The following is a 27291-nucleotide window of genomic DNA, read 5'->3' as shown; positions in this document are numbered from 1 at the left end:
CTAAATGGCCTCCTTAATTGGATCATTTGAGTAGCCAGCACACCTGTGCAGGTAGGGCATGACATGATAGGCAGCTGCCTTGATAGCGGGTGGGTGCTGAATGTTCCTAATTGACAAAATAAGATTAATGCTTATGAAGAAATATAAAATCTCATCCCTTCCCCAATATCGCGCCACACCCCTACCCCTTAATTCCCTGGTTGAACTTGATGGACATATGTCTTTTTTCGACCGTACTAACTATGTAACTATGTAACATAACATGGGGGGGTCTCCTGGCTGTTCACACAGGTGTGTCATTGCTGTACATTGACCATGCATTGCTTCTGTGGTATTGCAAAGGCAAAGACAAATGCTTCCAGCCATCCATTGCACTAATGGATTGGTCATCAGCTGGCTGTCTATGTCCCGCATCAATATAGACCAAAGTACAGAGGGTTAGGCTATGCTATAGTGCACCTACCTGATGCATCAGAAGGTGCGAGGCCCTTGCTAAATTCTGTGCACAGACTTTGAGATCTATGCTTTAGACTGTATCTAAACCTGCTCCAACATGGACTGACATTCTGGCCTACTTTCAGCCGATGCGACTTGTCTGACGCTGAACAGTCGCTTTTTATGTATTCAGCACCTATGTATAATGTTGTAAAAATGCTCTAGAAGCTAAAGTCGCAGAAATGTCACACATATTTGGCCTGCAACTTTCTGTGCGACAAATTCAGACAGGAAAAATCAGTATAAATCCTTAGAAAATTATCCCCCAGTGTCTCCATCTGCTGGCGGTATTGAATAAGCATTGCTGCACTGATGGGGTATGCATTAGACGAAAAAAAAGAAGAAAAAGAAGAATAATACGCCCAGAAAAGAGGCGAAAAGGAGAAAAACGTAAAAAAACGTGAAAAAAAAGTAAGAGGAAGAGAAGGGAAAAAAAGGTGGAAATGGGTTTAAAAGTGATTTCGGCGGAGAAATATATATATATATATATATATATATATATATATATATATATATACGCGCACACACACACATATATATAAACGTATTCTCCGTTGAGATATTGCAGCCGCTGCTGTGTCCAGGCCCAGGAGCCTTAGCACTGTGCTGTGATGTCACTCAATACCACTGACATCACTAGGTGTAAACAACATCTCTCCTTTGCTGTGTATGTGACTATGGAGCTGTTTGGTGATGTCGTCTATTATGGCCTTCATAGAAGCAACAGGAGATTGTTGCATCCATCTAGAACCCTCAGAACTACAGTGCTATGATGTCACTCACTTCCACAGGCCTTGCAGAGTGTAAACAACAACAACCCAGCTTTGTTGTGTATGTAACCATAGGGATTGTGATGTCACCTAGAACCTTCACAGCAGCGACAGCTTTATGAGGAGCATCAGCACTGCTCTGCCTGAGCAGAACCATCACCGCCATAGGTTGTCAAATAACCCGGATTTAACCCACACAGGTAAGTCCAATGGGGTGCAGGCATGTCCTCTATGCTTACAGCTTCCCGTGGGTGTTGGTTTGATACCGTTTGGGGACAGCCAAGGAGGCATCTGCAGGCAACAAAGGTAGGTGTGTGCTTGTGTGTGTGTTTCCTATGCAGATCCTAAGCCCAGTGTCACATGCAAGTAGGAGGAGTAAGAAGGGTTCCTGGCAAATCCGGGTTATGGATTGCATTTAAAAAGGCCCCGTGGGAGTGCAATGGGCCCCTGTCTTGCTGCTTAGCAATAATGGTATGGGTTTAGGTTCTGCTGTGTGTACTGGTGGTTGACTGCCCCCCAGCCCAGAGTGTGCATGGAAAATTGTCTGGCAGCCTCCCTGACAGCAAGCAGTGATAGTGCCCATGAAGGGGACCTTGTTGGGCCCGCCCCTTTCACGGTTATCGCTTCTCGGCCTTTTGGCTAAGATCAAGTGTAGTATCTGTTCTTATCAGTTTAATATCTGATACGTCCCCTATCTGGGGACCATATATTAAATGGATTTTTGAGAACGGGGGCCGATTTCGAAGCTTGCTTCCGTCGCCCTATGCATTGACCCGATATGGCAGTATCTTCGGGTACAGTGCACCACCCCCTTACAGGGTTAAAAAGAAAGATTCCTACTTTCATTGCTACCTGCTTGCTGGCTAGCCAGCTAGCCAGCCCTGTGGGCCTTGCTGCTGCTGCTGCTGCTGCTGCAGCCAAAAAACAAAAGGTGGTGCTGCTGCTGCTTCTGCTGCTTCTGCTTGTGTCTGGCCGCTGTTGGAGCGTCCAGGCACAGGACTTCTGCTGCTGCTGACTAAATGGCCTCCTTAATTGGATCATTTGAGTAGCCAGCACACCTGTGCAGGTAGGGCATGACATGATAGGCAGCTGCCTTGATAGCGGGTGGGTGCTGAATGTTCCTAATTGACAAAATAAGATTAATGCTTATGAAGAAATATAAAATCTCATCCCTTCCCCAATATCGCGCCACACCCCTACCCCTTAATTCCCTGGTTGAACTTGATGGACATATGTCTTTTTTCGACCGTACTAACTATGTAACTATGTAACATAACATGGGGGGGTCTCCTGGCTGTTCACACAGGTGTGTCATTGCTGTACATTGACCATGCATTGCTTCTGTGGTATTGCAAAGGCAAAGACAAATGCTTCCAGCCATCCATTGCACTAATGGATTGGTCATCAGCTGGCTGTCTATGTCCCGCATCAATATAGACCAAAGTACAGAGGGTTAGGCTATGCTATAGTGCACCTACCTGATGCATCAGAAGGTGCGAGGCCCTTGCTAAATTCTGTGCACAGACTTTGAGATCTATGCTTTAGACTGTATCTAAACCTGCTCCAACATGGACTGACATTCTGGCCTACTTTCAGCCGATGCGACTTGTCTGTCGCTGAACAGTCGCTTTTTATGTATTCAGCACCTATGTATAATGTTGTAAAAATGCTCTAGAAGCTAAAGTCTCGCAGAAATGTCACACATATTTGGCCTGCAACTTTCTGTGCGACAAATTCAGACAGGAAAAATCAGTATAAATCCTTAGAAAATTATCCCCCAGTGTCTCCATCTGCTGGCGGTATTGAATAAGCATTGCTGCACTGATGGGGTATGCATTAGACGAAAAAAAAGAAGAAAAAGAAGAATAATACGCCCAGAAAAGAGGCGAAAAGGAGAAAAACGTAAAAAAACGTGAAAAAAAAGTAAGAGGAAGAGAAGGGAAAAAAAGGTGGAAATGGGTTTAAAAGTGATTTCGGCGGAGAAATATATATATATATATATATATATATATATATATATATATATATACGCGCACACACACACATATATATAAACGTATTCTCCGTTGAGATATTGCAGCCGCTGCTGTGTCCAGGCCCAGGAGCCTTAGCACTGTGCTGTGATGTCACTCAATACCACTGACATCACTAGGTGTAAACAACATCTCTCCTTTGCTGTGTATGTGACTATGGAGCTGTTTGGTGATGTCGTCTATTATGGCCTTCATAGAAGCAAGAGGAGATTGTTGCATCCATCTAGAACCCTCAGAACTACAGTGCTATGATGTCACTCACTTCCACAGGCCTTGCAGAGTGTAAACAACAACAACCCAGCTTTGTTGTGTATGTAACCATAGGGATTGTGATGTCACCTAGAACCTTCACAGCAGCGACAGCTTTATGAGGAGCATCAGCACTGCTCTGCCTGAGCAGAACCATCACCGCCATAGGTTGTCAAATAACCCGGATTTAACCCACACAGGTAAGTCCAATGGGGTGCAGGCATGTCCTCTATGCTTACAGCTTCCCGTGGGTGTTGGTTTGATACCGTTTGGGGACAGCCAAGGAGGCATCTGCAGGCAACAAAGGTAGGTGTGTGCTTGTGTGTGTGTTTCCTATGCAGATCCTAAGCCCAGTGTCACATGCAAGTAGGAGGAGTAAGAAGGGTTCCTGGCAAATCCGGGTTATGGATTGCATTTAAAAAGGCCCCGTGGGAGTGCAATGGGCCCCTGTCTTGCTGCTTAGCAATAATGGTATGGGTTTAGGTTCTGCTGTGTGTACTGGTGGTTGACTGCCCCCCAGCCCAGAGTGTGCATGGAAAATTGTCTGGCAGCCTCCCTGACAGCAAGCAGTGATAGTGCCCATGAAGGGGACCTTGTTGGGCCCGCCCCTTTCACGGTTATCGCTTCTCGGCCTTTTGGCTAAGATCAAGTGTAGTATCTGTTCTTATCAGTTTAATATCTGATACGTCCCCTATCTGGGGACCATATATTAAATGGATTTTTGAGAACGGGGGCCGATTTCGAAGCTTGCTTCCGTCGCCCTATGCATTGACCCGATATGGCAGTATCTTCGGGTACAGTGCACCACCCCCTTACAGGGTTAAAAAGAAAGATTCCTACTTTCATTGCTACCTGCTTGCTGGCTAGCCAGCTAGCCAGCCCTGTGGGCCTTGCTGCTGCTGCTGCTGCTGCAGCCAAAAAACAAAAGGTGGTGCTGCTGCTGCTTCTGCTGCTTCTGCTTGTGTCTGGCCGCTGTTGGAGCGTCCAGGCACAGGACTTCTGCTGCTGCTGACTAAATGGCCTCCTTAATTGGATCATTTGAGTAGCCAGCACACCTGTGCAGGTAGGGCATGACATGATAGGCAGCTGCCTTGATAGCGGGTGGGTGCTGAATGTTCCTAATTGACAAAATAAGATTAATGCTTATGAAGAAATATAAAATCTCATCCCTTCCCCAATATCGCGCCACACCCCTACCCCTTAATTCCCTGGTTGAACTTGATGGACATATGTCTTTTTTCGACCGTACTAACTATGTAACTATGTAACATAACATGGGGGGGTCTCCTGGCTGTTCACACAGGTGTGTCATTGCTGTACATTGACCATGCATTGCTTCTGTGGTATTGCAAAGGCAAAGACAAATGCTTCCAGCCATCCATTGCACTAATGGATTGGTCATCAGCTGGCTGTCTATGTCCCGCATCAATATAGACCAAAGTACAGAGGGTTAGGCTATGCTATAGTGCACCTACCTGATGCATCAGAAGGTGCGAGGCCCTTGCTAAATTCTGTGCACAGACTTTGAGATCTATGCTTTAGACTGTATCTAAACCTGCTCCAACATGGACTGACATTCTGGCCTACTTTCAGCCGATGCGACTTGTCTGTCGCTGAACAGTCGCTTTTTATGTATTCAGCACCTATGTATAATGTTGTAAAAATGCTCTAGAAGCTAAAGTCGCAGAAATGTCACACATATTTGGCCTGCAACTTTCTGTGCGACAAATTCAGACAGGAAAAATCAGTATAAATCCTTAGAAAATTATCCCCCAGTGTCTCCATCTGCTGGCGGTATTGAATAAGCATTGCTGCACTGATGGGGTATGCATTAGACGAAAAAAAAGAAGAAAAAGAAGAATAATACGCCCAGAAAAGAGGCGAAAAGGAGAAAAACGTAAAAAAACGTGAAAAAAAAGTAAGAGGAAGAGAAGGGAAAAAAAGGTGGAAATGGGTTTAAAAGTGATTTCGGCGGAGAAATATATATATATATATATATATATATATATATATACGCGCACACACACACATATATATAAACGTATTCTCCGTTGAGATATTGCAGCCGCTGCTGTGTCCAGGCCCAGGAGCCTTAGCACTGTGCTGTGATGTCACTCAATACCACTGACATCACTAGGTGTAAACAACATCTCTCCTTTGCTGTGTATGTGACTATGGAGCTGTTTGGTGATGTCGTCTATTATGGCCTTCATAGAAGCAACAGGAGATTGTTGCATCCATCTAGAACCCTCAGAACTACAGTGCTATGATGTCACTCACTTCCACAGGCCTTGCAGAGTGTAAACAACAACAACCCAGCTTTGTTGTGTATGTAACCATAGGGATTGTGATGTCACCTAGAACCTTCACAGCAGCGACAGCTTTATGAGGAGCATCAGCACTGCTCTGCCTGAGCAGAACCATCACCGCCATAGGTTGTCAAATAACCCGGATTTAACCCACACAGGTAAGTCCAATGGGGTGCAGGCATGTCCTCTATGCTTACAGCTTCCCGTGGGTGTTGGTTTGATACCGTTTGGGGACAGCCAAGGAGGCATCTGCAGGCAACAAAGGTAGGTGTGTGCTTGTGTGTGTGTTTCCTATGCAGATCCTAAGCCCAGTGTCACATGCAAGTAGGAGGAGTAAGAAGGGTTCCTGGCAAATCCGGGTTATGGATTGCATTTAAAAAGGCCCCGTGGGAGTGCAATGGGCCCCTGTCTTGCTGCTTAGCAATAATGGTATGGGTTTAGGTTCTGCTGTGTGTACTGGTGGTTGACTGCCCCCCAGCCCAGAGTGTGCATGGAAAATTGTCTGGCAGCCTCCCTGACAGCAAGCAGTGATAGTGCCCATGAAGGGGACCTTGTTGGGCCCGCCCCTTTCACGGTTATCGCTTCTCGGCCTTTTGGCTAAGATCAAGTGTAGTATCTGTTCTTATCAGTTTAATATCTGATACGTCCCCTATCTGGGGACCATATATTAAATGGATTTTTGAGAACGGGGGCCGATTTCGAAGCTTGCTTCCGTCGCCCTATGCATTGACCCGATATGGCAGTATCTTCGGGTACAGTGCACCACCCCCTTACAGGGTTAAAAAGAAAGATTCCTACTTTCATTGCTACCTGCTTGCTGGCTAGCCAGCTAGCCAGCCCTGTGGGCCTTGCTGCTGCTGCTGCTGCTGCTGCAGCCAAAAAACAAAAGGTGGTGCTGCTGCTGCTTCTGCTGCTTCTGCTTGTGTCTGGCCGCTGTTGGAGCGTCCAGGCACAGGACTTCTGCTGCTGCTGACTAAATGGCCTCCTTAATTGGATCATTTGAGTAGCCAGCACACCTGTGCAGGTAGGGCATGACATGATAGGCAGCTGCCTTGATAGCGGGTGGGTGCTGAATGTTCCTAATTGACAAAATAAGATTAATGCTTATGAAGAAATATAAAATCTCATCCCTTCCCCAATATCGCGCCACACCCCTACCCCTTAATTCCCTGGTTGAACTTGATGGACATATGTCTTTTTTCGACCGTACTAACTATGTAACTATGTAACATAACATGGGGGGGTCTCCTGGCTGTTCACACAGGTGTGTCATTGCTGTACATTGACCATGCATTGCTTCTGTGGTATTGCAAAGGCAAAGACAAATGCTTCCAGCCATCCATTGCACTAATGGATTGGTCATCAGCTGGCTGTCTATGTCCCGCATCAATATAGACCAAAGTACAGAGGGTTAGGCTATGCTATAGTGCACCTACCTGATGCATCAGAAGGTGCGAGGCCCTTGCTAAATTCTGTGCACAGACTTTGAGATCTATGCTTTAGACTGTATCTAAACCTGCTCCAACATGGACTGACATTCTGGCCTACTTTCAGCCGATGCGACTTGTCTGTCGCTGAACAGTCGCTTTTTATGTATTCAGCACCTATGTATAATGTTGTAAAAATGCTCTAGAAGCTAAAGTCGCAGAAATGTCACACATATTTGGCCTGCAACTTTCTGTGCGACAAATTCAGACAGGAAAAATCAGTATAAATCCTTAGAAAATTATCCCCCAGTGTCTCCATCTGCTGGCGGTATTGAATAAGCATTGCTGCACTGATGGGGTATGCATTAGACGAAAAAAAAGAAGAAAAAGAAGAATAATACGCCCAGAAAAGAGGCGAAAAGGAGAAAAACGTAAAAAAACGTGAAAAAAAAGTAAGAGGAAGAGAAGGGAAAAAAAGGTGGAAATGGGTTTAAAAGTGATTTCGGCGGAGAAATATATATATATATATATATATATATATATATACGCGCACACACACACATATATATAAACGTATTCTCCGTTGAGATATTGCAGCCGCTGCTGTGTCCAGGCCCAGGAGCCTTAGCACTGTGCTGTGATGTCACTCAATACCACTGACATCACTAGGTGTAAACAACATCTCTCCTTTGCTGTGTATGTGACTATGGAGCTGTTTGGTGATGTCGTCTATTATGGCCTTCATAGAAGCAACAGGAGATTGTTGCATCCATCTAGAACCCTCAGAACTACAGTGCTATGATGTCACTCACTTCCACAGGCCTTGCAGAGTGTAAACAACAACAACCCAGCTTTGTTGTGTATGTAACCATAGGGATTGTGATGTCACCTAGAACCTTCACAGCAGCGACAGCTTTATGAGGAGCATCAGCACTGCTCTGCCTGAGCAGAACCATCACCGCCATAGGTTGTCAAATAACCCGGATTTAACCCACACAGGTAAGTCCAATGGGGTGCAGGCATGTCCTCTATGCTTACAGCTTCCCGTGGGTGTTGGTTTGATACCGTTTGGGGACAGCCAAGGAGGCATCTGCAGGCAACAAAGGTAGGTGTGTGCTTGTGTGTGTGTTTCCTATGCAGATCCTAAGCCCAGTGTCACATGCAAGTAGGAGGAGTAAGAAGGGTTCCTGGCAAATCCGGGTTATGGATTGCATTTAAAAAGGCCCCGTGGGAGTGCAATGGGCCCCTGTCTTGCTGCTTAGCAATAATGGTATGGGTTTAGGTTCTGCTGTGTGTACTGGTGGTTGACTGCCCCCCAGCCCAGAGTGTGCATGGAAAATTGTCTGGCAGCCTCCCTGACAGCAAGCAGTGATAGTGCCCATGAAGGGGACCTTGTTGGGCCCGCCCCTTTCACGGTTATCGCTTCTCGGCCTTTTGGCTAAGATCAAGTGTAGTATCTGTTCTTATCAGTTTAATATCTGATACGTCCCCTATCTGGGGACCATATATTAAATGGATTTTTGAGAACGGGGGCCGATTTCGAAGCTTGCTTCCGTCGCCCTATGCATTGACCCGATATGGCAGTATCTTCGGGTACAGTGCACCACCCCCTTACAGGGTTAAAAAGAAAGATTCCTACTTTCATTGCTACCTGCTTGCTGGCTAGCCAGCTAGCCAGCCCTGTGGGCCTTGCTGCTGCTGCTGCTGCTGCTGCAGCCAAAAAACAAAAGGTGGTGCTGCTGCTGCTTCTGCTGCTTCTGCTTGTGTCTGGCCGCTGTTGGAGCGTCCAGGCACAGGACTTCTGCTGCTGCTGACTAAATGGCCTCCTTAATTGGATCATTTGAGTAGCCAGCACACCTGTGCAGGTAGGGCATGACATGATAGGCAGCTGCCTTGATAGCGGGTGGGTGCTGAATGTTCCTAATTGACAAAATAAGATTAATGCTTATGAAGAAATATAAAATCTCATCCCTTCCCCAATATCGCGCCACACCCCTACCCCTTAATTCCCTGGTTGAACTTGATGGACATATGTCTTTTTTCGACCGTACTAACTATGTAACTATGTAACATAACATGGGGGGGTCTCCTGGCTGTTCACACAGGTGTGTCATTGCTGTACATTGACCATGCATTGCTTCTGTGGTATTGCAAAGGCAAAGACAAATGCTTCCAGCCATCCATTGCACTAATGGATTGGTCATCAGCTGGCTGTCTATGTCCCGCATCAATATAGACCAAAGTACAGAGGGTTAGGCTATGCTATAGTGCACCTACCTGATGCATCAGAAGGTGCGAGGCCCTTGCTAAATTCTGTGCACAGACTTTGAGATCTATGCTTTAGACTGTATCTAAACCTGCTCCAACATGGACTGACATTCTGGCCTACTTTCAGCCGATGCGACTTGTCTGTCGCTGAACAGTCGCTTTTTATGTATTCAGCTCCTATGTATAATGTTGTAAAAATGCTCTAGAAGCTAAAGTCGCAGAAATGTCACACATATTTGGCCTGCAACTTTCTGTGCGACAAATTCAGACAGGAAAAATCAGTATAAATCCTTAGAAAATTATCCCCCAGTGTCTCCATCTGCTGGCGGTATTGAATAAGCATTGCTGCACTGATGGGGTATGCATTAGACGAAAAAAAAGAAGAAAAAGAAGAATAATACGCCCAGAAAAGAGGCGAAAAGGAGAAAAACGTAAAAAAACGTGAAAAAAAAGTAAGAGGAAGAGAAGGGAAAAAAAGGTGGAAATGGGTTTAAAAGTGATTTCGGCGGAGAAATATATATATATATATATATATATATATATATATATATACGCGCACACACACACATATATATAAACGTATTCTCCGTTGAGATATTGCAGCCGCTGCTGTGTCCAGGCCCAGGAGCCTTAGCACTGTGCTGTGATGTCACTCAATACCACTGACATCACTAGGTGTAAACAACATCTCTCCTTTGCTGTGTATGTGACTATGGAGCTGTTTGGTGATGTCGTCTATTATGGCCTTCATAGAAGCAACAGGAGATTGTTGCATCCATCTAGAACCCTCAGAACTACAGTGCTATGATGTCACTCACTTCCACAGGCCTTGCAGAGTGTAAACAACAACAACCCAGCTTTGTTGTGTATGTAACCATAGGGATTGTGATGTCACCTAGAACCTTCACAGCAGCGACAGCTTTATGAGAAGCATCAGCACTGCTCTGCCTGAGCAGAACCATCACCGCCATAGGTTGTCAAATAACCCGGATTTAACCCACACAGGTAAGTCCAATGGGGTGCAGGCATGTCCTCTATGCTTACAGCTTCCCGTGGGTGTTGGTTTGATACCGTTTGGGGACAGCCAAGGAGGCATCTGCAGGCAACAAAGGTAGGTGTGTGCTTGTGTGTGTGTTTCCTATGCAGATCCTAAGCCCAGTGTCACATGCAAGTAGGAGGAGTAAGAAGGGTTCCTGGCAAATCCGGGTTATGGATTGCATTTAAAAAGGCCCCGTGGGAGTGCAATGGGCCCCTGTCTTGCTGCTTAGCAATAATGGTATGGGTTTAGGTTCTGCTGTGTGTACTGGTGGTTGACTGCCCCCCAGCCCAGAGTGTGCATGGAAAATTGTCTGGCAGCCTCCCTGACAGCAAGCAGTGATAGTGCCCATGAAGGGGACCTTGTTGGGCCCGCCCCTTTCACGGTTATCGCTTCTCGGCCTTTTGGCTAAGATCAAGTGTAGTATCTGTTCTTATCAGTTTAATATCTGATACGTCCCCTATCTGGGGATCATATATTAAATGGATTTTTGAGAACGGGGGCCGATTTCGAAGCTTGCTTCCGTCGCCCTATGCATTGACCCGATATGGCAGTATCTTCGGGTACAGTGCACCACCCCCTTACAGGGTTAAAAAGAAAGATTCCTACTTTCATTGCTACCTGCTTGCTGGCTAGCCAGCTAGCCAGCCCTGTGGGCCTTGCTGCTGCTGCTGCTGCTGCTGCAGCCAAAAAACAAAAGGTGGTGCTGCTGCTGCTTCTGCTGCTTCTGCTTGTGTCTGGCCGCTGTTGGAGCGTCCAGGCACAGGACTTCTGCTGCTGCTGACTAAATGGCCTCCTTAATTGGATCATTTGAGTAGCCAGCACACCTGTGCAGGTAGGGCATGACATGATAGGCAGCTGCCTTGATAGCGGGTGGGTGCTGAATGTTCCTAATTGACAAAATAAGATTAATGCTTATGAAGAAATATAAAATCTCATCCCTTCCCCAATATCGCGCCACACCCCTACCCCTTAATTCCCTGGTTGAACTTGATGGACATATGTCTTTTTTCGACCGTACTAACTATGTAACTATGTAACATAACATGGGGGGGTCTCCTGGCTGTTCACACAGGTGTGTCATTGCTGTACATTGACCATGCATTGCTTCTGTGGTATTGCAAAGGCAAAGACAAATGCTTCCAGCCATCCATTGCACTAATGGATTGGTCATCAGCTGGCTGTCTATGTCCCGCATCAATATAGACCAAAGTACAGAGGGTTAGGCTATGCTATAGTGCACCTACCTGATGCATCAGAAGGTGCGAGGCCCTTGCTAAATTCTGTGCACAGACTTTGAGATCTATGCTTTAGACTGTATCTAAACCTGCTCCAACATGGACTGACATTCTGGCCTACTTTCAGCCGATGCGACTTGTCTGTCGCTGAACAGTCGCTTTTTATGTATTCAGCACCTATGTATAATGTTGTAAAAATGCTCTAGAAGCTAAAGTCGCAGAAATGTCACACATATTTGGCCTGCAACTTTCTGTGCGACAAATTCAGACAGGAAAAATCAGTATAAATCCTTAGAAAATTATCCCCCAGTGTCTCCATCTGCTGGCGGTATTGAATAAGCATTGCTGCACTGATGGGGTATGCATTAGACGAAAAAAAAGAAGAAAAAGAAGAATAATACGCCCAGAAAAGAGGCGAAAAGGAGAAAAACGTAAAAAAACGTGAAAAAAAAGTAAGAGGAAGAGAAGGGAAAAAAAGGTGGAAATGGGTTTAAAAGTGATTTCGGCGGAGAAATATATATATATATATATATATATATATATATATATATATACGCGCACACACACACATATATATAAACGTATTCTCCGTTGAGATATTGCAGCCGCTGCTGTGTCCAGGCCCAGGAGCCTTAGCACTGTGCTGTGATGTCACTCAATACCACTGACATCACTAGGTGTAAACAACATCTCTCCTTTGCTGTGTATGTGACTATGGAGCTGTTTGGTGATGTCGTCTATTATGGCCTTCATAGAAGCAACAGGAGATTGTTGCATCCATCTAGAACCCTCAGAACTACAGTGCTATGATGTCACTCACTTCCACAGGCCTTGCAGAGTGTAAACAACAACAAACCCAGCTTTGTTGTGTATGTAACCATAGGGATTGTGATGTCACCTAGAACCTTCACAGCAGCGACAGCTTTATGAGGAGCATCAGCACTGCTCTGCCTGAGCAGAACCATCACCGCCATAGGTTGTCAAATAACCCGGATTTAACCCACACAGGTAAGTCCAATGGGGTGCAGGCATGTCCTCTATGCTTACAGCTTCCCGTGGGTGTTGGTTTGATACCGTTTGGGGACAGCCAAGGAGGCATCTGCAGGCAACAAAGGTAGGTGTGTGCTTGTGTGTGTGTTTCCTATGCAGATCCTAAGCCCAGTGTCACATGCAAGTAGGAGGAGTAAGAAGGGTTCCTGGCAAATCCGGGTTATGGATTGCATTTAAAAAGGCCCCGTGGGAGTGCAATGGGCCCCTGTCTTGCTGCTTAGCAATAATGGTATGGGTTTAGGTTCTGCTGTGTGTACTGGTGGTTGACTGCCCCCCAGCCCAGAGTGTGCATGGAAAATTGTCTGGCAGCCTCCCTGACAGCAAGCAGTGATAGTGCCCATGAAGGGGACCTTGTTGGGCCCGCCCCTTTCACGGTTATCGCTTCTCGGCCTTTTGGCTAAGATCAAGTGTAGTATCTGTTCTTATCAGTTTAATATCTGATACGTCCCCTATCTGGGGACCATATATTAAATGGATTTTTGAGAACGGGGGCCGATTTCGAAGCTTGCTTCCGTCGCCCTATGCATTGACCCGATATGGCAGTATCTTCGGGTACAGTGCACCACCCCCTTACAGGGTTAAAAAGAAAGATTCCTACTTTCATTGCTACCTGCTTGCTGGCTAGCCAGCTAGCCAGCCCTGTGGGCCTTGCTGCTGCTGCTGCTGCTGCTGCTGCTGCAGCCAAAAAACAAAAGGTGGTGCTGCTGCTGCTTCTGCTGCTTCTGCTTGTGTCTGGCCGCTGTTGGAGCGTCCAGGCACAGGACTTCTGCTGCTGCTGACTAAATGGCCTCCTTAATTGGATCATTTGAGTAGCCAGCACACCTGTGCAGGTAGGGCATGACATGATAGGCAGCTGCCTTGATAGCGGGTGGGTGCTGAATGTTCCTAATTGACAAAATAAGATTAATGCTTATGAAGAAATATAAAATCTCATCCCTTCCCCAATATCGCGCCACACCCCTACCCCTTAATTCCCTGGTTGAACTTGATGGACATATGTCTTTTTTCGACCGTACTAACTATGTAACTATGTAACATAACATGGGGGGGTCTCCTGGCTGTTCACACAGGTGTGTCATTGCTGTACATTGACCATGCATTGCTTCTGTGGTATTGCAAAGGCAAAGACAAATGCTTCCAGCCATCCATTGCACTAATGGATTGGTCATCAGCTGGCTGTCTATGTCCCGCATCAATATAGACCAAAGTACAGAGGGTTAGGCTATGCTATAGTGCACCTACCTGATGCATCAGAAGGTGCGAGGCCCTTGCTAAATTCTGTGCACAGACTTTGAGATCTATGCTTTAGACTGTATCTAAACCTGCTCCAACATGGACTGACATTCTGGCCTACTTTCAGCCGATGCGACTTGTCTGTCGCTGAACAGTCGCTTTTTATGTATTCAGCACCTATGTATAATGTTGTAAAAATGCTCTAGAAGCTAAAGTCGCAGAAATGTCACACATATTTGGCCTGCAACTTTCTGTGCGACAAATTCAGACAGGAAAAATCAGTATAAATCCTTAGAAAATTATCCCCCAGTGTCTCCATCTGCTGGCGGTATTGAATAAGCATTGCTGCACTGATGGGGTATGCATTAGACGAAAAAAAAGAAGAAAAAGAAGAATAATACGCCCAGAAAAGAGGCGAAAAGGAGAAAAACGTAAAAAAACGTGAAAAAAAAGTAAGAGGAAGAGAAGGGAAAAAAAGGTGGAAATGGGTTTAAAAGTGATTTCGGCGGAGAAATATATATATATATATATATATATATATACGCGCACACACACACATATATATAAACGTATTCTCCGTTGAGATATTGCAGCCGCTGCTGTGTCCAGGCCCAGGAGCCTTAGCACTGTGCTGTGATGTCACTCAATACCACTGACATCACTAGGTGTAAACAACATCTCTCCTTTGCTGTGTATGTGACTATGGAGCTGTTTGGTGATGTCGTCTATTATGGCCTTCATAGAAGCAACAGGAGATTGTTGCATCCATCTAGAACCCTCAGAACTACAGTGCTATGATGTCACTCACTTCCACAGGCCTTGCAGAGTGTAAACAACAACAACCCAGCTTTGTTGTGTATGTAACCATAGGGATTGTGATGTCACCTAGAACCTTCACAGCAGCGACAGCTTTATGAGGAGCATCAGCACTGCTCTGCCTGAGCAGAACCATCACCGCCATAGGTTGTCAAATAACCCGGATTTAACCCACACAGGTAAGTCCAATGGGGTGCAGGCATGTCCTCTATGCTTACAGCTTCCCGTGGGTGTTGGTTTGATACCGTTTGGGGACAGCCAAGGAGGCATCTGCAGGCAACAAAGGTAGGTGTGTGCTTGTGTGTGTGTTTCCTATGCAGATCCTAAGCCCAGTGTCACATGCAAGTAGGAGGAGTAAGAAGGGTTCCTGGCAAATCCGGGTTATGGATTGCATTTAAAAAGGCCCCGTGGGAGTGCAATGGGCCCCTGTCTTGCTGCTTAGCAATAATGGTATGGGTTTAGGTTCTGCTGTGTGTACTGGTGGTTGACTGCCCCCCAGCCCAGAGTGTGCATGGAAAATTGTCTGGCAGCCTCCCTGACAGCAAGCAGTGATAGTGCCCATGAAGGGGACCTTGTTGGGCCCGCCCCTTTCACGGTTATCGCTTCTCGGCCTTTTGGCTAAGATCAAGTGTAGTATCTGTTCTTATCAGTTTAATATCTGATACGTCCCCTATCTGGGGACCATATATTAAATGGATTTTTGAGAACGGGGGCCGATTTCGAAGCTTGCTTCCGTCGCCCTATGCATTGACCCGATATGGCAGTATCTTCGGGTACAGTGCACCACCCCCTTACAGGGTTAAAAAGAAAGATTCCTACTTTCATTGCTACCTGCTTGCTGGCTAGCCAGCTAGCCAGCCCTGTGGGCCTTGCTGCTGCTGCTGCTGCTGCTGCAGCCAAAAAACAAAAGGTGGTGCTGCTGCTGCTTCTGCTGCTTCTGCTTGTGTCTGGCCGCTGTTGGAGCGTCCAGGCACAGGACTTCTGCTGCTGCTGACTAAATGGCCTCCTTAATTGGATCATTTGAGTAGCCAGCACACCTGTGCAGGTAGGGCATGACATGATAGGCAGCTGCCTTGATAGCGGGTGGGTGCTGAATGTTCCTAATTGACAAAATAAGATTAATGCTTATGAAGAAATATAAAATCTCATCCCTTCCCCAATATCGCGCCACACCCCTACCCCTTAATTCCCTGGTTGAACTTGATGGACATATGTCTTTTTTCGACCGTACTAACTATGTAACTATGTAACATAACATGGGGGGGTCTCCTGGCTGTTCACACAGGTGTGTCATTGCTGTACATTGACCATGCATTGCTTCTGTGGTATTGCAAAGGCAAAGACAAATGCTTCCAGCCATCCATTGCACTAATGGATTGGTCATCAGCTGGCTGTCTATGTCCCGCATCAATATAGACCAAAGTACAGAGGGTTAGGCTATGCTATAGTGCACCTACCTGATGCATCAGAAGGTGCGAGGCCCTTGCTAAATTCTGTGCACAGACTTTGAGATCTATGCTTTAGACTGTATCTAAACCTGCTCCAACATGGACTGACATTCTGGCCTACTTTCAGCCGATGCGACTTGTCTGTCGCTGAACAGTCGCTTTTTATGTATTCAGCACCTATGTATAATGTTGTAAAAATGCTCTAGAAGCTAAAGTCGCAGAAATGTCACACATATTTGGCCTGCAACTTTCTGTGCGACAAATTCAGACAGGAAAAATCAGTATAAATCCTTAGAAAATTATCCCCCAGTGTCTCCATCTGCTGGCGGTATTGAATAAGCATTGCTGCACTGATGGGGTATGCATTAGACGAAAAAAAAGAAGAAAAAGAAGAATAATACGCCCAGAAAAGAGGCGAAAAGGAGAAAAACGTAAAAAAACGTGAAAAAAAAGTAAGAGGAAGAGAAGGGAAAAAAAGGTGGAAATGGGTTTAAAAGTGATTTCGGCGGAGAAATATATATATATATATATATATATATATATATATATACGCGCACACACACACATATATATAAACGTATTCTCCGTTGAGATATTGCAGCCGCTGCTGTGTCCAGGCCCAGGAGCCTTAGCACTGTGCTGTGATGTCACTCAATACCACTGACATCACTAGGTGTAAACAACATCTCTCCTTTGCTGTGTATGTGACTATGGAGCTGTTTGGTGATGTCGTCTATTATGGCCTTCATAGAAGCAACAGGAGATTGTTGCATCCATCTAGAACCCTCAGAACTACAGTGCTATGATGTCACTCACTTCCACAGGCCTTGCAGAGTGTAAACAACAACAACCCAGCTTTGTTGTGTATGTAACCATAGGGATTGTGATGTCACCTAGAACCTTCACAGCAGCGACAGCTTTATGAGGAGCATCAGCACTGCTCTGCCTGAGCAGAACCATCACCGCCATAGGTTGTCAAATAACCCGGATTTAACCCACACAGGTAAGTCCAATGGGGTGCAGGCATGTCCTCTATGCTTACAGCTTCCCGTGGGTGTTGGTTTGATACCGTTTGGGGACAGCCAAGGAGGCATCTGCAGGCAACAAAGGTAGGTGTGTGCTTGTGTGTGTGTTTCCTATGCAGATCCTAAGCCCAGTGTCACATGCAAGTAGGAGGAGTAAGAAGGGTTCCTGGCAAATCCGGGTTATGGATTGCATTTAAAAAGGCCCCGTGGGAGTGCAATGGGCCCCTGTCTTGCTGCTTAGCAATAATGGTATGGGTTTAGGTTCTGCTGTGTGTACTGGTGGTTGACTGCCCCCCAGCCCAGAGTGTGCATGGAAAATTGTCTGGCAGCCTCCCTGACAGCAAGCAGTGATAGTGCCCATGAAGGGGACCTTGTTGGGCCCGCCCCTTTCACGGTTATCGCTTCTCGGCCTTTTGGCTAAGATCAAGTGTAGTATCTGTTCTTATCAGTTTAATATCTGATACGTCCCCTATCTGGGGACCATATATTAAATGGATTTTTGAGAACGGGGGCCGATTTCGAAGCTTGCTTCCGTCGCCCTATGCATTGACCCGATATGGCAGTATCTTCGGGTACAGTGCACCACCCCCTTACAGGGTTAAAAAGAAAGATTCCTACTTTCATTGCTACCTGCTTGCTGGCTAGCCAGCTAGCCAGCCCTGTGGGCCTTGCTGCTGCTGCTGCTGCTGCAGCCAAAAAACAAAAGGTGGTGCTGCTGCTGCTTCTGCTGCTTCTGCTTGTGTCTGGCCGCTGTTGGAGCGTCCAGGCACAGGACTTCTGCTGCTGCTGACTAAATGGCCTCCTTAATTGGATCATTTGAGTAGCCAGCACACCTGTGCAGGTAGGGCATGACATGATAGGCAGCTGCCTTGATAGCGGGTGGGTGCTGAATGTTCCTAATTGACAAAATAAGATTAATGCTTATGAAGAAATATAAAATCTCATCCCTTCCCCAATATCGCGCCACACCCCTACCCCTTAATTCCCTGGTTGAACTTGATGGACATATGTCTTTTTTCGACCGTACTAACTATGTAACTATGTAACATAACATGGGGGGGTCTCCTGGCTGTTCACACAGGTGTGTCATTGCTGTACATTGACCATGCATTGCTTCTGTGGTATTGCAAAGGCAAAGACAAATGCTTCCAGCCATCCATTGCACTAATGGATTGGTCATCAGCTGGCTGTCTATGTCCCGCATCAATATAGACCAAAGTACAGAGGGTTAGGCTATGCTATAGTGCACCTACCTGATGCATCAGAAGGTGCGAGGCCCTTGCTAAATTCTGTGCACAGACTTTGAGATCTATGCTTTAGACTGTATCTAAACCTGCTCCAACATGGACTGACATTCTGGCCTACTTTCAGCCGATGCGACTTGTCTGTCGCTGAACAGTCGCTTTTTATGTATTCAGCACCTATGTATAATGTTGTAAAAATGCTCTAGAAGCTAAAGTCGCAGAAATGTCACACATATTTGGCCTGCAACTTTCTGTGCGACAAATTCAGACAGGAAAAATCAGTATAAATCCTTAGAAAATTATCCCCCAGTGTCTCCATCTGCTGGCGGTATTGAATAAGCATTGCTGCACTGATGGGGTATGCATTAGACGAAAAAAAAGAAGAAAAAGAAGAATAATACGCCCAGAAAAGAGGCGAAAAGGAGAAAAACGTAAAAAAACGTGAAAAAAAAGTAAGAGGAAGAGAAGGGAAAAAAAGGTGGAAATGGGTTTAAAAGTGATTTCGGCGGAGAAATATATATATATATATATATATATATATATATATATATATACGCGCACACACACACATATATATAAACGTATTCTCCGTTGAGATATTGCAGCCGCTGCTGTGTCCAGGCCCAGGAGCCTTAGCACTGTGCTGTGATGTCACTCAATACCACTGACATCACTAGGTGTAAACAACATCTCTCCTTTGCTGTGTATGTGACTATGGAGCTGTTTGGTGATGTCGTCTATTATGGCCTTCATAGAAGCAACAGGAGATTGTTGCATCCATCTAGAACCCTCAGAACTACAGTGCTATGATGTCACTCACTTCCACAGGCCTTGCAGAGTGTAAACAACAACAACCCAGCTTTGTTGTGTATGTAACCATAGGGATTGTGATGTCACCTAGAACCTTCACAGCAGCGACAGCTTTATGAGGAGCATCAGCACTGCTCTGCCTGAGCAGAACCATCACCGCCATAGGTTGTCAAATAACCCGGATTTAACCCACACAGGTAAGTCCAATGGGGTGCAGGCATGTCCTCTATGCTTACAGCTTCCCGTGGGTGTTGGTTTGATACCGTTTGGGGACAGCCAAGGAGGCATCTGCAGGCAACAAAGGTAGGTGTGTGCTTGTGTGTGTGTTTCCTATGCAGATCCTAAGCCCAGTGTCACATGCAAGTAGGAGGAGTAAGAAGGGTTCCTGGAAATCCGGGTTATGGATTGCATTTAAAAAGGCCCTGTGGGAGTGCAATGGGCCCCTGTCTTGCTGCTTAGCAATAATGGTATGGGTTTAGGTTCTGCTGTGTGTACTGGTGGTTGACTGCCCCCCAGCCCAGAGTGTGCATGGAAAATTGTCTGGCAGCCTCCCTGACAGCAAGCAGTGATAGTGCCCATGAAGGGGACCTTGTTGGGCCCGCCCCTTTCACGGTTATCGCTTCTCGGCCTTTTGGCTAAGATCAAGTGTAGTATCTGTTCTTATCAGTTTAATATCTGATACGTCCCCTATCTGGGGGACCATATATTAAATGGATTTTTGAGAACGGGGGCCGATTTCGAAGCTTGCTTCCGTCGCCCTATGCATTGACCCGATATGGCAGTATCTTCGGGTACAGTGCACCACCCCCTTACAGGGTTAAAAAGAAAGATTCCTACTTTCATTGCTACCTGCTTGCTGGCTAGCCAGCTAGCCAGCCCTGTGGGCCTTGCTGCTGCTGCTGCTGCTGCTGCAGCCAAAAAACAAAAGGTGGTGCTGCTGCTGCTTCTGCTGCTTCTGCTTGTGTCTGGCCGCTGTTGGAGCGTCCAGGCACAGGACTTCTGCTGCTGCTGACTAAATGGCCTCCTTAATTGGATCATTTGAGTAGCCAGCACACCTGTGCAGGTAGGGCATGACATGATAGGCAGCTGCCTTGATAGCGGGTGGGTGCTGAATGTTCCTAATTGACAAAATAAGATTAATGCTTATGAAGAAATATAAAATCTCATCCCTTCCCCAATATCGCGCCACACCCCTACCCCTTAATTCCCTGGTTGAACTTGATGGACATATGTCTTTTTTCGACCGTACTAACTATGTAACTATGTAACATAACATGGGGGGGTCTCCTGGCTGTTCACACAGGTGTGTCATTGCTGTACATTGACCATGCATTGCTTCTGTGGTATTGCAAAGGCAAAGACAAATGCTTCCAGCCATCCATTGCACTAATGGATTGGTCATCAGCTGGCTGTCTATGTCCCGCATCAATATAGACCAAAGTACAGAGGGTTAGGCTATGCTATAGTGCACCTACCTGATGCATCAGAAGGTGCGAGGCCCTTGCTAAATTCTGTGCACAGACTTTGAGATCTATGCTTTAGACTGTATCTAAACCTGCTCCAACATGGACTGACATTCTGGCCTACTTTCAGCCGATGCGACTTGTCTGTCGCTGAACAGTCGCTTTTTATGTATTCAGCACCTATGTATAATGTTGTAAAAATGCTCTAGAAGCTAAAGTCGCAGAAATGTCACACATATTTGGCCTGCAACTTTCTGTGCGACAAATTCAGACAGGAAAAATCAGTATAAATCCTTAGAAAATTATCCCCCAGTGTCTCCATCTGCTGGCGGTATTGAATAAGCATTGCTGCACTGATGGGGTATGCATTAGACGAAAAAAAAGAAGAAAAAGAAGAATAATACGCCCAGAAAAGAGGCGAAAAGGAGAAAAACGTAAAAAAACGTGAAAAAAAAGTAAGAGGAAGAGAAGGGAAAAAAAGGTGGAAATGGGTTTAAAAGTGATTTCGGCGGAGAAATATATATATATATATATATATATATATATATATATATATATACGCGCACACACACACATATATATATAAACGTATTCTCCGTTGAGATATTGCAGCCGCTGCTGTGTCCAGGCCCAGGAGCCTTAGCACTGTGCTGTGATGTCACTCAATACCACTGACATCACTAGGTGTAAACAACATCTCTCCTTTGCTGTGTATGTGACTATGGAGCTGTTTGGTGATGTCGTCTATTATGGCCTTCATAGAAGCAACAGGAGATTGTTGCATCCATCTAGAACCCTCAGAACTACAGTGCTATGATGTCACTCACTTCCACAGGCCTTGCAGAGTGTAAACAACAACAACCCAGCTTTGTTGTGTATGTAACCATAGGGATTGTGATGTCACCTAGAACCTTCACAGCAGCGACAGCTTTATGAGGAGCATCAGCACTGCTCTGCCTGAGCAGAACCATCACCGCCATAGGTTGTCAAATAACCCGGATTTAACCCACACAGGTAAGTCCAATGGGGTGCAGGCATGTCCTCTATGCTTACAGCTTCCCGTGGGTGTTGGTTTGATACCGTTTGGGGACAGCCAAGGAGGCATCTGCAGGCAACAAAGGTAGGTGTGTGCTTGTGTGTGTGTTTCCTATGCAGATCCTAAGCCCAGTGTCACATGCAAGTAGGAGGAGTAAGAAGGGTTCCTGGCAAATCCGGGTTATGGATTGCATTTAAAAAGGCCCCGTGGGAGTGCAATGGGCCCCTGTCTTGCTGCTTAGCAATAATGGTATGGGTTTAGGTTCTGCTGTGTGTACTGGTGGTTGACTGCCCCCCAGCCCAGAGTGTGCATGGAAAATTGTCTGGCAGCCTCCCTGACAGCAAGCAGTGATAGTGCCCATGAAGGGGACCTTGTTGGGCCCGCCCCTTTCACGGTTATCGCTTCTCGGCCTTTTGGCTAAGATCAAGTGTAGTATCTGTTCTTATCAGTTTAATATCTGATACGTCCCCTATCTGGGGACCATATATTAAATGGATTTTTGAGAACGGGGGCCGATTTCGAAGCTTGCTTCCGTCGCCCTATGCATTGACCCGATATGGCAGTATCTTCGGGTACAGTGCACCACCCCCTTACAGGGTTAAAAAGAAAGATTCCTACTTTCATTGCTACCTGCTTGCTGGCTAGCCAGCTAGCCAGCCCTGTGGGCCTTGCTGCTGCTGCTGCTGCTGCTGCAGCCAAAAAACAAAAGGTGGTGCTGCTGCTGCTTCTGCTGCTTCTGCTTGTGTCTGGCCGCTGTTGGAGCGTCCAGGCACAGGACTTCTGCTGCTGCTGACTAAATGGCCTCCTTAATTGGATCATTTGAGTAGCCAGCACACCTGTGCAGGTAGGGCATGACATGATAGGCAGCTGCCTTGATAGCGGGTGGGTGCTGAATGTTCCTAATTGACAAAATAAGATTAATGCTTATGAAGAAATATAAAATCTCATCCCTTCCCCAATATCGCGCCACACCCCTACCCCTTAATTCCCTGGTTGAACTTGATGGACATATGTCTTTTTTCGACCGTACTAACTATGTAACTATGTAACATAACATGGGGGGGTCTCCTGGCTGTTCACACAGGTGTGTCATTGCTGTACATTGACCATGCATTGCTTCTGTGGTATTGCAAAGGCAAAGACAAATGCTTCCAGCCATCCATTGCACTAATGGATTGGTCATCAGCTGGCTGTCTATGTCCCGCATCAATATAGACCAAAGTACAGAGGGTTAGGCTATGCTATAGTGCACCTACCTGATGCATCAGAAGGTGCGAGGCCCTTGCTAAATTCTGTGCACAGACTTTGAGATCTATGCTTTAGACTGTATCTAAACCTGCTCCAACATGGACTGACATTCTGGCCTACTTTCAGCCGATGCGACTTGTCTGTCGCTGAACAGTCGCTTTTTATGTATTCAGCACCTATGTATAATGTTGTAAAAATGCTCTAGAAGCTAAAGTCGCAGAAATGTCACACATATTTGGCCTGCAACTTTCTGTGCGACAAATTCAGACAGGAAAAATCAGTATAAATCCTTAGAAAATTATCCCCCAGTGTCTCCATCTGCTGGCGGTATTGAATAAGCATTGCTGCACTGATGGGGTATGCATTAGACGAAAAAAAAGAAGAAAAAGAAGAATAATACGCCCAGAAAAGAGGCGAAAAGGAGAAAAACGTAAAAAAACGTGAAAAAAAAGTAAGAGGAAGAGAAGGGAAAAAAAGGTGGAAATGGGTTTAAAAGTGATTTCGGCGGAGAAATATATATATATATATATATATATATATATATATATATATATACGCGCACACACACACATATATATATAAACGTATTCTCCGTTGAGATATTGCAGCCGCTGCTGTGTCCAGGCCCAGGAGCCTTAGCACTGTGCTGTGATGTCACTCAATACCACTGACATCACTAGGTGTAAACAACATCTCTCCTTTGCTGTGTATGTGACTATGGAGCTGTTTGGTGATGTCGTCTATTATGGCCTTCATAGAAGCAACAGGAGATTGTTGCATCCATCTAGAACCCTCAGAACTACAGTGCTATGATGTCACTCACTTCCACAGGCCTTGCAGAGTGTAAACAACAACAACCCAGCTTTGTTGTGTATGTAACCATAGGGATTGTGATGTCACCTAGAACCTTCACAGCAGCGACAGCTTTATGAGGAGCATCAGCACTGCTCTGCCTGAGCAGAACCATCACCGCCATAGGTTGTCAAATAACCCGGATTTAACCCACACAGGTAAGTCCAATGGGGTGCAGGCATGTCCTCTATGCTTACAGCTTCCCGTGGGTGTTGGTTTGATACCGTTTGGGGACAGCCAAGGAGGCATCTGCAGGCAACAAAGGTAGGTGTGTGCTTGTGTGTGTGTTTCCTATGCAGATCCTAAGCCCAGTGTCACATGCAAGTAGGAGGAGTAAGAAGGGTTCCTGGCAAATCCGGGTTATGGATTGCATTTAAAAAGGCCCCGTGGGAGTGCAATGGGCCCCTGTCTTGCTGCTTAGCAATAATGGTATGGGTTTAGGTTCTGCTGTGTGTACTGGTGGTTGACTGCCCCCCAGCCCAGAGTGTGCATGGAAAATTGTCTGGCAGCCTCCCTGACAGCAAGCAGTGATAGTGCCCATGAAGGGGACCTTGTTGGGCCCGCCCCTTTCACGGTTATCGCTTCTCGGCCTTTTGGCTAAGATCAAGTGTAGTATCTGTTCTTATCAGTTTAATATCTGATACGTCCCCTATCTGGGGACCATATATTAAATGGATTTTTGAGAACGGGGGCCGATTTCGAAGCTTGCTTCCGTCGCCCTATGCATTGACCCGATATGGCAGTATCTTCGGGTACAGTGCACCACCCCCTTACAGGGTTAAAAAGAAAGATTCCTACTTTCATTGCTACCTGCTTGCTGGCTAGCCAGCTAGCCAGCCCTGTGGGCCTTGCTGCTGCTGCTGCTGCTGCTGCAGCCAAAAAACAAAAGGTGGTGCTGCTGCTGCTTCTGCTGCTTCTGCTTGTGTCTGGCCGCTGTTGGAGCGTCCAGGCACAGGACTTCTGCTGCTGCTGACTAAATGGCCTCCTTAATTGGATCATTTGAGTAGCCAGCACACCTGTGCAGGTAGGGCATGACATGATAGGCAGCTGCCTTGATAGCGGGTGGGTGCTGAATGTTCCTAATTGACAAAATAAGATTAATGCTTATGAAGAAATATAAAATCTCATCCCTTCCCCAATATCGCGCCACACCCCTACCCCTTAATTCCCTGGTTGAACTTGATGGACATATGTCTTTTTTCGACCGTACTAACTATGTAACTATGTAACATAACATGGGGGGGTCTCCTGGCTGTTCACACAGGTGTGTCATTGCTGTACATTGACCATGCATTGCTTCTGTGGTATTGCAAAGGCAAAGACAAATGCTTCCAGCCATCCATTGCACTAATGGATTGGTCATCAGCTGGCTGTCTATGTCCCGCATCAATATAGACCAAAGTACAGAGGGTTAGGCTATGCTATAGTGCACCTACCTGATGCATCAGAAGGTGCGAGGCCCTTGCTAAATTCTGTGCACAGACTTTGAGATCTATGCTTTAGACTGTATCTAAACCTGCTCCAACATGGACTGACATTCTGGCCTACTTTCAGCCGATGCGACTTGTCTGTCGCTGAACAGTCGCTTTTTATGTATTCAGCACCTATGTATAATGTTGTAAAAATGCTCTAGAAGCTAAAGTCGCAGAAATGTCACACATATTTGGCCTGCAACTTTCTGTGCGACAAATTCAGACAGGAAAAATCAGTATAAATCCTTAGAAAATTATCCCCCAGTGTCTCCATCTGCTGGCGGTATTGAATAAGCATTGCTGCACTGATGGGGTATGCATTAGACGAAAAAAAAGAAGAAAAAGAAGAATAATACGCCCAGAAAAGAGGCGAAAAGGAGAAAAACGTAAAAAAACGTGAAAAAAAAGTAAGAGGAAGAGAAGGGAAAAAAAGGTGGAAATGGGTTTAAAAGTGATTTCGGCGGAGAAATATATATATATATATATATATATATATATATATATATATATATATACGCGCACACACACACATATATATAAACGTATTCTCCGTTGAGATATTGCAGCCGCTGCTGTGTCCAGGCCCAGGAGCCTTAGCACTGTGCTGTGATGTCACTCAATACCACTGACATCACTAGGTGTAAACAACATCTCTCCTTTGCTGTGTATGTGACTATGGAGCTGTTTGGTGATGTCGTCTATTATGGCCTTCATAGAAGCAACAGGAGATTGTTGCATCCATCTAGAACCCTCAGAACTACAGTGCTATGATGTCACTCACTTCCACAGGCCTTGCAGAGTGTAAACAACAACAACCCAGCTTTGTTGTGTATGTAACCATAGGGATTGTGATGTCACCTAGAACCTTCACAGCAGCGACAGCTTTATGAGGAGCATCAGCACTGCTCTGCCTGAGCAGAACCATCACCGCCATAGGTTGTCAAATAACCCGGATTTAACCCACACAGGTAAGTCCAATGGGGTGCAGGCATGTCCTCTATGCTTACAGCTTCCCGTGGGTGTTGGTTTGATACCGTTTGGGGACAGCCAAGGAGGCATCTGCAGGCAACAAAGGTAGGTGTGTGCTTGTGTGTGTGTTTCCTATGCAGATCCTAAGCCCAGTGTCACATGCAAGTAGGAGGAGTAAGAAGGGTTCCTGGCAAATCCGGGTTATGGATTGCATTTAAAAAGGCCCCGTGGGAGTGCAATGGGCCCCTGTCTTGCTGCTTAGCAATAATGGTATGGGTTTAGGTTCTGCTGTGTGTACTGGTGGTTGACTGCCCCCCAGCCCAGAGTGTGCATGGAAAATTGTCTGGCAGCCTCCCTGACAGCAAGCAGTGATAGTGCCCATGAAGGGGACCTTGTTGGGCCCGCCCCTTTCACGGTTATCGCTTCTCGGCCTTTTGGCTAAGATCAAGTGTAGTATCTGTTCTTATCAGTTTAATATCTGATACGTCCCCTATCTGGGGACCATATATTAAATGGATTTTTGAGAACGGGGGCCGATTTCGAAGCTTGCTTCCGTCGCCCTATGCATTGACCCGATATGGCAGTATCTTCGGGTACAGTGCACCACCCCCTTACAGGGTTAAAAAGAAAGATTCCTACTTTCATTGCTACCTGCTTGCTGGCTAGCCAGCTAGCCAGCCCTGTGGGCCTTGCTGCTGCTGCTGCTGCTGCTGCAGCCAAAAAACAAAAGGTGGTGCTGCTGCTGCTTCTGCTGCTTCTGCTTGTGTCTGGCCGCTGTTGGAGCGTCCAGGCACAGGACT

General features: G+C 46.1%; 12 non-coding genes across 12 annotated transcripts; all 12 read left to right on the top strand.

Moving 5' to 3' along the window:
- The first annotated feature begins 1884 nt into the window (after window positions 1-1884).
- Window positions 1885-2075, top strand: LOC130336256 (U2 spliceosomal RNA). Its single transcript, XR_008877714.1, has one exon. It is a non-coding gene; the product is annotated as a U2 spliceosomal RNA (small nuclear RNA).
- Window positions 2076-4166: 2091 nt separating this feature from the next.
- LOC130336255 (U2 spliceosomal RNA) lies at window positions 4167-4357 on the top strand. The gene has a single exon (XR_008877713.1). It is a non-coding gene; the product is annotated as a U2 spliceosomal RNA (small nuclear RNA).
- Window positions 4358-6433: 2076 nt separating this feature from the next.
- On the top strand, window positions 6434-6624 carry LOC130336254 (U2 spliceosomal RNA). The gene has a single exon (XR_008877712.1). It is a non-coding gene; the product is annotated as a U2 spliceosomal RNA (small nuclear RNA).
- A 2077-nt stretch (window positions 6625-8701) lies between these two features.
- LOC130336253 (U2 spliceosomal RNA) lies at window positions 8702-8892 on the top strand. Its single transcript, XR_008877711.1, has one exon. It is a non-coding gene; the product is annotated as a U2 spliceosomal RNA (small nuclear RNA).
- Window positions 8893-10975: 2083 nt separating this feature from the next.
- On the top strand, window positions 10976-11166 carry LOC130336201 (U2 spliceosomal RNA). Its single transcript, XR_008877672.1, has one exon. It is a non-coding gene; the product is annotated as a U2 spliceosomal RNA (small nuclear RNA).
- Window positions 11167-13252: 2086 nt separating this feature from the next.
- Window positions 13253-13443, top strand: LOC130336251 (U2 spliceosomal RNA). The gene has a single exon (XR_008877710.1). It is a non-coding gene; the product is annotated as a U2 spliceosomal RNA (small nuclear RNA).
- A 2079-nt stretch (window positions 13444-15522) lies between these two features.
- LOC130336249 (U2 spliceosomal RNA) lies at window positions 15523-15713 on the top strand. Its single transcript, XR_008877708.1, has one exon. It is a non-coding gene; the product is annotated as a U2 spliceosomal RNA (small nuclear RNA).
- A 2081-nt stretch (window positions 15714-17794) lies between these two features.
- Window positions 17795-17985, top strand: LOC130336248 (U2 spliceosomal RNA). Its single transcript, XR_008877707.1, has one exon. It is a non-coding gene; the product is annotated as a U2 spliceosomal RNA (small nuclear RNA).
- A 2081-nt stretch (window positions 17986-20066) lies between these two features.
- LOC130336203 (U2 spliceosomal RNA) lies at window positions 20067-20258 on the top strand. The gene has a single exon (XR_008877673.1). It is a non-coding gene; the product is annotated as a U2 spliceosomal RNA (small nuclear RNA).
- Window positions 20259-22347: 2089 nt separating this feature from the next.
- LOC130336247 (U2 spliceosomal RNA) lies at window positions 22348-22538 on the top strand. The gene has a single exon (XR_008877706.1). It is a non-coding gene; the product is annotated as a U2 spliceosomal RNA (small nuclear RNA).
- Window positions 22539-24627: 2089 nt separating this feature from the next.
- LOC130336245 (U2 spliceosomal RNA) lies at window positions 24628-24818 on the top strand. Its single transcript, XR_008877705.1, has one exon. It is a non-coding gene; the product is annotated as a U2 spliceosomal RNA (small nuclear RNA).
- A 2091-nt stretch (window positions 24819-26909) lies between these two features.
- LOC130336244 (U2 spliceosomal RNA) lies at window positions 26910-27100 on the top strand. Its single transcript, XR_008877704.1, has one exon. It is a non-coding gene; the product is annotated as a U2 spliceosomal RNA (small nuclear RNA).
- Window positions 27101-27291: the final 191 nt, after the last annotated feature.

The sequence above is a fragment of the Hyla sarda genome, unplaced genomic scaffold (assembly GCF_029499605.1).
Source record: "Hyla sarda isolate aHylSar1 unplaced genomic scaffold, aHylSar1.hap1 scaffold_471, whole genome shotgun sequence".
Taxonomy (NCBI): domain Eukaryota; kingdom Metazoa; phylum Chordata; class Amphibia; order Anura; family Hylidae; genus Hyla; species Hyla sarda.
Note: the sequence above shows the minus strand (reverse complement) of the source record. Positions and strands in the feature narration are given on the sequence as shown.